This window comes from Psammomys obesus, unplaced genomic scaffold, assembly GCF_907164565.1.
Source record: "Psammomys obesus unplaced genomic scaffold, mPsaObe1.curated_primary_1811, whole genome shotgun sequence".
Lineage (NCBI taxonomy): Eukaryota > Metazoa > Chordata > Mammalia > Rodentia > Muridae > Psammomys > Psammomys obesus.
The window spans coordinates 37,686,600-37,695,256 of record NW_026596034.1 but is presented as its reverse complement, the minus strand read 5'-3'; the positions used below and the strand labels follow the sequence as shown (position 1 = coordinate 37,695,256).

Genomic DNA, 8,657 nt, shown 5'->3' with positions numbered 1-8,657 from the left:
ATAGTCGTGAGTCTGTTCTTAGGAAGAGTTTCAAAACATATGACACAAATCCAGGCAGGTCTAAAGGGAAACAGACAAACTCCCAGTCACAGTTGGAGGTTCCGACATCCCTGTCAAATACAGACAGAAAATCAGGAGGCTCGAGAGAACGGGGAGAGGAAAGGAGCTAAAGACAGTATTTCAACCATCATGACCTAATTGATAATACGAGGGCCCTTCACCCCAGAGTGACAGAATACACAGGACTCCCCCCAAATGCAAGCAAAAGGAAAGTGTGGAATATTTTAACAATGCTATTTCAATGCACTTGACGTTCATGGAGGTTTGGTAATTTTGACATAGTCGGAGAGCAAGATCCCATTTGAGGTTTCACAGTTAAAAAAGCTTCCCCCCACCATCAAAGCTCCCATGTCTCCTACCAAAAGACAAAACAAACAAAACCCAAAATCCAAACATACAACTAACAAGTCTCTCTCCTTTCCCTTGTCGCTTTAGGTGCTGGGGAGTTCAGAACAGGCCCCTGGACTCAGCAGAGTACAGGAATCCATGATGTAGACAATCTGCTGTTTCTCCAACTGCTGTTTTGTTTTCTGAAATTTCTCAAGCTTGCATTTGAAGCACAGGTATACACATTATAGATAAAGCTTCCAGAGGAACCAGTCTTTGTGGACAGAGAGCCTTGACATCTCCTGGCCTGTTGGAGTTTGGCATTCTGAAGAGCATTCAAATGGAGTGCCCCCAGCTGTGGCTACTTCTCTAGCCAGCTCTGGAGTCTGCACCTGAGGAAGCCCCACCCTTGCTCAGCCCCTCAGCCTGGCTCAGAGATGACTATGGGCAGCCTTCCTAAGCCCCAGCCCTGGAGCATGGAGGCTCAGGACCTTCTTGGGGCCACTGCTTCGGAGCACAGACTTAAGAGCAACTCGACCCTCTGAGCACGGAGCATGCTCTGCTCAGGGGTTGCGCAGCCAGCACCACTTTTGCTACAGCCCAGACAGGACGCTGGAACATCGAAGGGGGCCAATCAGCTTCTCTCAGGGCCAACCCATGATTCCCCTCTGCAGAGTCACTGTGTGTGGGGTCCTTAGTCTCTGCTCATGTGTCACCTGCCTGGACCCTTCTGACAACAAACACGCCCTCTAGCTGGGTGGCTGCATGGCCACACATGTGGCAATCCTCAGCAGACAAGCTAAGTTGGGGCCTTCTGTAGCCTGAGTCCTCTCATCTCGGAAGGGGAAACCGGCTGCCTGCCCTGCCCAGAGAAGGATACAGGCTAAAACCCACCTTCCCAAGATTGGTGATGCCTTCCCTGGACTCAGTGGTGACAGCAGGCATCTAAGGGCTGTCACGGAGGAAAAGGCAGAGGCTGGGATTCCCAGCCCTGTTCCCACCTCTGAAGAAGCAGGAGGCCCCAGCCTACCCCCTCCTCTGATGTTTGCTGTTTTGTTGTTGTTGTTAATTCCTCACCAGGTGGAACCAGCACTGTGGGGCTTAATTAAGCTCAGCCAGCTGTTGCTGAACACGGGAATGCAGTGCGTGGCAGAGTCGGCCTGGAGCAGTGGAGTGGGGAGGGCTGGGGCCACAGAATCCCAGGGATAGATGGAATGCGGTCTGAGTTTGAGGAGTATATGAAGCTGGGGCTGCTGGGGGGGGGTACTCCGTGGGCAGGTCCAAGGATGCCAACTGCTGCTTTCCATCCTCTCCCCTCCTCCACGCATTGACAGACCTCAGCTCCTGAGCACTGAGACCCACCCCCCTTCACAAAGGACAAAGGGAAACTTCACAGAGATGAGAGAGCCCAGGGGGAAGCTTTACGATGTGCCGCCCAACACTGGGGCAGGAATTCCGGAAGGAGTCAGGAGATAGAGGTAGAGAGAGAGGGAGGGAGAGAGAAAGGAGAGGGAGAGAGCGGAGGCAGGGCGGGAATAGTGCGGAGGTACGTGGGGTGTGAGTCGTATTAAGGGGACATGGAGGAGAGTGTGTATACACGTGTGTTGGAGGAGAAATGTGCATGATGTGTGTATGCATGCATGCAGTGGTGGGAAGCACGGGCACAGGTATACACAGGGCTGTGTGTATGCAGTGGGTCAGGGTGGGCTGCGAGGTTCTCTGTTCACATGGGTGGTGCTTAGACAGGTTCTGTTTTCCCCCATGGCGGTTCACAGAACTATACTCACGTTTTCCACGAGACGCTGATAGATATTTCAATAAACTGCTTATTGGGAGTGCCAAGCACTGGGCCAAAGAAGCGCTGATGTGCTGCCGTGGAAAGGGGTGGGGTACCCCTGGAACCCTTTATCCAAGGTGTGGGTAGGGTGAACATGTCTGGTTAGGGGAGTCAGGTGCAGAAAGTGAGCAGAGCCAGGAACTAACAGGAAGGGCTATTCTTTTACCTCCAGAGCAAGTAAAGAAATGTGCCACAACCACACCTCAGACGCCAACTCCCTCACGTCCAACTGTCAGCCACCTCAAAGATAGAGAGAACCTCTGGTCATAACAGAAGACACCCCAGAGGCCAGCAGAGGTGCCCAACCCTCAGTGAGACACTGCCACACATCCATCTGTCCACACAGCAATGACAACACCACCACCATCTTCCCAGGACTCGTGAGGACTAAGGGTGACAGGCACAGTTGCTCGCAGGCCACAGAGGCTAAACTGTGTCCCTCCGTTCTAGAAAGCTATTAGCTAGTGGAGTAAATGCAACCCATGTCATCTTTATTCTGCTCGTCACTCCTGCCTATCCATGGACCTGCACTCTGCTTGTCATTCCTGCCAGACATGGACCTCAGCATGGGGTGAAGTGAGTTCACTCTGTGACTGAGTCAGAAGTGGAAGGGTAAACAGTATCATTCCGGGGCTGTACTCCAGTTCCATAAGTCCTTCAACAAAACTGTGCCCTGTGGGGACAGAAGCAGGCAGCATCTCCCCGAGGAATGAGGGAGCTGACAGGCAAGTGAAGGCTTTGGGTTCATGTGTTTGGTTCATGTGTATTTGGATGTATGGAACTCCATACAGGGTTTCTGGGGAAAGTGATGGGGGTGGGGGTGAGGCATGTACCTGCAGCACAGCCAGCATTTTCCCAGGCTGTGCACAACAGTCAACTGGGCCCGCTTTTGCTCACTGTGTTTTTCTGACTGTCGCTACCCAGTACCTAAGGTCGTCTTTGGGACCAGGTGAAGAGCAGTCAGCTCCAGAGCTCACGCAGATTGTCTTTGTTCCAGTTAAGAACGGGAGTCGGCCCTGGGTCCCAGCCCCACCTGAAGACCATCAGAACCGCTCTTCCCCAGTCCCCTGTGGGAATGAGAATGAAGGGAAGGTGAGGAGCCAGCCACACTGGCCTCCCGGCTCTCAGAGCCTGGCTTCGCCTGCTGAGGCTCACCTGAAACCACGCTTGAGCAGGTTGCTCAGACCCTGCCCAGAGATGTTGCTCCCCGTATTTCCTGTCCCCTACTCCATTCCTGGTTGGCACACACCATCTTGGATGAGTGACACACACCTTACCCCGTGAGTTTGCAGGTCCGTTTTGACTCCTCCCAAGAAAGTGTACCCGAGTCTGAAATACTTTGGGGAATTGCTACACGGGGGTGTTTGGCTCCCTAAACTGGTCTGCATGTGAGTTGTTCTCACCTGGGAAATTCATGTTGGTCAGATGGGGAATAGGGAGATCCCAGACACCGTCCATATTTGCTCTTTTTGTCTTGGGATTTTTGTCAATGGGCCTGCACTGCTGGGATTGAATCCCGGGTCCGTGTATACTAGAGAAACACTGAGCCACGGCCCAGCCTTCCAGTTTTGCTCTGGGTGAGCTTACCTGCTTTAGAAAGATGCCCCCAAATTGTGCTATTATTTTTTGCAGGATGGCCCTGGCAGGAATGGCATCTTTGGTGAGGTCAGAGGGCAGAAGGCAAAGCAGGGTCACCAAGAGTTTTGACATGAAGTTGACACAGGCTGAGAAAGAGGAGCCAGGAGGCTAGGCAGTGTGGAGTAAACATGCCCCCTATGGCCAGTCCTAGAGATGGGGCCTCAGATTCCCCACCTCCTGCCCAGCGCCCGTGGGGCCAAAGTTCACTTAGCAATGCAGGCCCGAGCCCGATCACTCCAGGCAGACCTCAGTCACCCCAGGCAGACCTCACGACAGCGTGTATGCCTCTGAGTAATTCTCTTCTCGGGAGAGCAGGTCTCACTCTGTGTAGACTGAGGATCCCCTTGTGGGCAGGAAAAGGCAGCAGAGGCACCTGGAGGGTGTATCCCAGGCGTGCCAGGGCCCAGCGCTGGCCCTGCCCAAGCTCCAGAAAGGAACTCTCACTCGGAAACAGCCACGGACCGTGAAAACCTCCCTACCACACTTGTTTACAGCTTAGTTAAACTATTTTTCCATTTCTCTCTCCCTTTAGGTGTCTTGACCTGAGTCTCCTCTCCTTTCTGGGCAAAAGGCCTGGCCATACGGGCCACAAGATGGGTCCCAAGGAACCCTCAAAGGTTGTGGAATTCTGCACTTGGGAGAGACTGGAGCCTGGGGGAGCTCCGCCAACCCAGCCACACCTGTAGCCGGTCCACCCACTAATCCCCCCACCTTGCTCCAACTCAAGCCTGCTGCCCTACAACCACATCTGACCACATCACCCCTCCAAGATGTCACCTGACCTCCACCTCCACCTGGCCCTTGTTCTGACTCAAGAGGAGCAGACTTCTGGCAAAAGGGGTTAAGGGTGGTTTTACCCATCACCTACTCAGCTGGCCTGAGCTACATTTCCCAGTCTCCTTCCCCATGGATTTCGGGCTTAGGCCACGTAGGAAAGTTCCGGGGAGCGGGAGGGAGGTGTTCACCTACAGTTCCTGCCTGCTGGGCCACTATTGCCCCTCTGCGTTTTTTTTGCTTCTCGGAGTCAGGTTAGCACCTTCATGAGGTCACAGGCACAACTATGAGGTACCTTCCACCTGCGCTCTGGGGTCAGCCCTCACTTCGTAGATGCCTCTCTCATGCTTGGAAGCAGCCCCAGCCCCGTCCACAGAGCAGACTGAGCAAGCACAGTGCCGGCCACAAGCACATGAGCACTGTTATGGTTTGGACATGAAGTGTCCTCCAGACGGCCCCTGTGTCGTAGGCTTGCCTTCTGATCTGGCAGCACCCAGAGTTGGAACCTCTGGGAGGGGACTGGATCACCAAGGTTGATGGCACCAGGAAGCAGTGGAAAGGGGCCTCCGTGGAGAAAGTAGGGAGCTGGAGGCATGGCATTTTCCTGCCGCTTCCCCTCTATATCCCTCTGCCTCTGGCACACCGCCATGAAGTGAGCAGCTTTGCTCTGCCACACGGTCGCATGAGGCCCACAGGACCGCTGCCAGCTGGCCATGGACTGGAGCCTCAGAAACCATGAGCCAAAATAAATCTTTTAAAATCCGTGTTTTGTTCATTTATTGTGCGTGTGTGCTGTTTCGAGCATGCACAGGTCAGAGGATGACGTGAGGAAGTCAGGGCTCCCCTTCCACTGTGTAGACACCAGGATTGAACTCAAGTCACCGCCCTTAGCATAAAGCGCCTTTGACTGCTGAGCCATCAGCCCCAAAACAATTCTTTTAAAATGGCTTTTTTTTTCACATATTTGTCCCAGTGAGGAGGAGCTGACTAAGTAAACAATGCATGTATCCGTTTGCAAATTCATATGTCCCCAATAATGCAAATTGAATATTCTCAATTATATAAGTTGGTGCACCCTAGTTATACACCCATATACCCCAATCATACATATAGCCGTATACCGCTAGGCACACATCCTCAGACAGAGCAGCTGTGTGCCACACCGCTCTGATCAGACATACCCTATGTATTTAAATATGGCCCACTTCTCTGGATTCTGATGAATATGCGTGCCATCCTCCCTTCCAGCGACCAAACAGAGATCCTGGGAAACAGATAGTGGGAAATAAAGGGAAAATGCACTCCCTAGAAACACAACTGCTGGGAATGACGCCAAAGGTCTTCCTCCCTTTTCCTCCCTCCTTGTCTTTTCCTTCCTCTCTGTCTCTCCCTGTCACCTTCCCTCTTTGAGTCTGTCTGGTGACTCCCATTCCCCTCCTACACATCCTGGCCCTGGGCCTTCTGTGGGTTGCCGCTGTGAAGGCTGCAGGGTGAATGCCATGTGCCCCAGCCGATGAGAGGTCAGTGTCATGGATGGAACAACAGCCCCAGGTCCCCTCTCAGGCTTCTTAAACCTATATGGGAGCCCTGCACACACCTTTCAGACCCCTGGTATTTTCATTCATCCCAGGCACAAATAAACCTGGCACATCAGGTTTTACCCCTGTGTCCAGAAACAGTGCCTGGACACCCCCTCTGTCCACACACGTTGTCCCCTTTCATTCACATGATGGTCTGCAGGTCCCACAGCCAGAATGAGAGATGAGGACTCCAGTCTGCCACCAAACCCCATTCGCTGTGTCTTATTTGCAGAGCCTAGCTGGTGGTGCTGGTGGCCAGCTCTGGGGCCTGACATGCTGTTCCTGCTGTTTGCTGCTCCCTGAGGTCACCTGGCATGGGAGCCACACCCTCTGAGGACAGTCCATCCTCCAGAGGCAGCAGCCCAGCCAGGGCACAGTCTCTGGCTTGGTTTTGTTTCCTGTTCGCTGTGCTAAATTATCCTATTAGAAGACATTTTGGGAAAGAAAGGACTTATTTTAGCTCATAATTCCAGGTCCATCAAAGCAGGGAAGACACAGAAGCAAGAGCTTGAGAAGACTGGTCACGCCACACTTGCAGCCAGGAGCAGAGAGCAGTGGATTGATGTATGCAAGCTAGTGCCCAGCGTGCTTTCCCCACGCTTACAGAGCACAGGAGCCCTGCCCTGGAGTAGATTGTAATCAAAACCCTCCCCGAAAGCAATGCTAACTTTGACAATACCTCGTTGAGACTCCCAGGTGATCCAGATTGGGTCAAGTTGACAATTAAAACTGACCACCACATGGGAGACTTTGACATGTGGGCAGGTCACTGAGCCACTGCCACCTCCGTAGCCCACTCTCAAGAGAGACCATTCCCAACCATCTGTTCGTCATTCTAATGCATGACAATGAGGCTGATATTTACTTGGGCCTTCTGGCCCTTGTTGCTCTGGAATTTGGTCTGTAAGGAGCCAGTCCTAAAACAGACCCATCCTGGGGGAGTTAGGAGTAGTGGACTGGGAGGGGAGTTAAGGCTGAGGGAAAGCCACTAGAATGTGGCTGCATTCAGAGGCAGGATCAGATTCCTCCAAAACCTGCAAGGACCTTCTCAGTCAAAACCACACCTCAAAGATGAGGGTTGCAGCATGTTCCTGCCCCTTCTAAGCCATTTCTCACTATCGACAGTGTGTTTCCTGTGTGCTGGTTTGCTCTCTGGCATTCATAGGCAGCAAGGATAGCAAAGTGTAGAGCAAGGGAACAGAGCTAGGCTGTGTCCCATTTGCACCCCCAGCAGCCCTGTTGGGAGTCCCTGAGATCATTTACAGGTGACAAGACAGGAGGGTCTGTCTGAAGCCATTCAAGCAGGGAGGGTAGAACCAGCATGTGACCCAACTTTGTCTTTTCCAAAGTCCAACTAGGTTCAGGCGAAGTAGCCCTCCGTGCCTCGGTTTCCCCAGCTATGGTGGGGTGGTGGGAAGCAGGCATTCGGCTGTGCTCATGCACATGCAGTGCGGACTAATGGAGTTTGAAGCCCATCTCCCACGCCTCTCCCTGAAGCCTTTTGTGACTCAGGCTATGACCCTTCCTGGATGAGAGGGAGGTGGCTGGGGCCAGGAAGGTGGCAAAGGTTTCTCTTCCCTGGGTGGGCCGCCCGTGGTGGGCCTGTCTGCTAAGCCTGGAAATTCTTACATGTTTGCCAGAGAATGTTTGATGCAGAAGTGAGACAGCAGCAGCAGGAGACTGAGAGAGGCGTGGCTTCTGAGGGAGTGATGAAGGCAGGGCTTTTTCAGGAAGCCATATCTGGGCTCTTGGAGCTAAGCACCATGCCAGCTACATGCTCTGCTGGGGACTGAACTTGGCCTGTGGGTGCCATGATGCCACAGCTCTGCCATGCTCTGTGCAGGACCTTGTCTCTGGACATCCTGGCATCTCTTTGTCTCCTAAAGCCCTCTCATGAGTTTGCAGCAAACCAGAGCGATGGGGCCACTGAAGAGATGGTTCAGGCAACGGTTAAGAGCTCTGGCTGCTTTTCCAGAGGACCCTGGCTCAATTCCCAGCACTTATCTGGCAGCTCACAACCATCTGTAACTTCAGTCCCGGGGGCGGGGTCCTATGCCCTCTTCTGACCTCCATGCATCCTGCACACACATGGCACACCGGGATCCTTGGAGGCAAAACAGCCACATACATGAAATAAAGACAAAACAAATCCTGAGTTGGGGATAGTGATCTCTTGAACAGGGAAAGGGACTTTGGCATTCTTCGTCCACAATGGCTGTATGGCTTCGTATCTCCTGGCACCCAGCATCTCATCTGGAATGAGCTCCAGTGGATGCCATTGAAGCTACTCCCTTGGCCCTTCACATTCCTGTCACCTCCCAAAGGGCCATTTGCCACAAGATCCTGCCTCCAGGTAGATGAAGCACAACCAAGATACCCAAGCATGAGTTGAGACCAGGATGGTGTGTTGGTATGCTGTGCCCAGAGACAGAGGGCATGCT

General features: G+C 53.0%; 1 long non-coding RNA gene across 1 annotated transcript; it reads left to right on the top strand.

Annotated features, from left to right (window-relative positions):
* The first annotated feature begins 3,167 nt into the window (after nt 1-3,167).
* LOC129687041 (uncharacterized) lies at nt 3,168-5,402 on the top strand. The gene is made up of 2 exons (XR_008721728.1): nt 3,168-3,316; nt 4,395-5,402. It is a non-coding gene; the product is annotated as an uncharacterized LOC129687041 (long non-coding RNA).
* The last annotated feature ends 3,255 nt before the right edge of the window (nt 5,403-8,657 follow it).